The 718-nt window shown below is 40.4% G+C and overlaps 1 pseudogene; it reads left to right on the top strand.

The window, feature by feature from the left end:
* Positions 1-240: 240 nt before the first annotated feature.
* LOC120099536 (U2 spliceosomal RNA) lies at positions 241-313 on the top strand (annotated as a pseudogene).
* The last annotated feature ends 405 nt before the right edge of the window (positions 314-718 follow it).

Here is a 718-nt window from a genome sequence, read left to right as displayed (position 1 = left end):
GAAGAAACCATAAGAAGGGCACATTGCATGAGGAAAATTATCTATTATCAATAAAAGAACAAAAAGAAAATACTTTTTCAGTCATGACTACAAGTAGAACACTGAATATAGGCATGCTGGAAAAGAGCCATCTATAAAGAGGACACAGATAGTCCAATGGAAAGAAGGAAATCTGGCCCACCTTGGTGATTCTCAGAACTCATGTAAAATCAAACTGTGATTTTTCAAAGGAAGCTTTGAATTTCTTCTCAGACTTTTGACTAAGATCAAGTGTAGTATCTGTTCATATGAGTTAAAAAAGCTTTGAGTCCCTGAGGACATAAGAGCAAGAGAGCTGGCAGGCTGACCAACTCAGATACCTGTCAGGCTCAGATCCAGGGCTTTGAATTGGCCCATCTGAACATCTACCCCATCTATGAACTGCTGGAGCTTATGAAGGGGCTGGTCCTGCTGTTCCACAAATGTAGGATCTCCATAACATGGCAACAGTAGGATAACCAGGAGAAGTCCAGGAGAGTTTCCAGTATTGATAGTGTAGCAGAAGCCAAAGGCCTTGTACCAGAACAAGGAGTCATTGCTATGAATATCTATTTGCAAGCAAAGAAGTGTGGGCAAAAGTGTATACTGTAGGACACACTACAACAATATTTGTTTTCTCCATTGTATGTGTGTGTGGGCATGCAAAGCTTTATGTCAGGGTCTTATGAAAGCCAATTTT

This window comes from Rattus norvegicus, chromosome X (assembly GCF_021556685.1).
Source record: "Rattus norvegicus strain SHRSP/BbbUtx chromosome X, alternate assembly SHRSP_T2T, whole genome shotgun sequence".
Lineage (NCBI taxonomy): Eukaryota > Metazoa > Chordata > Mammalia > Rodentia > Muridae > Rattus > Rattus norvegicus.
Note: the sequence above shows the minus strand (reverse complement) of the source record. Positions and strands in the feature narration are given on the sequence as shown.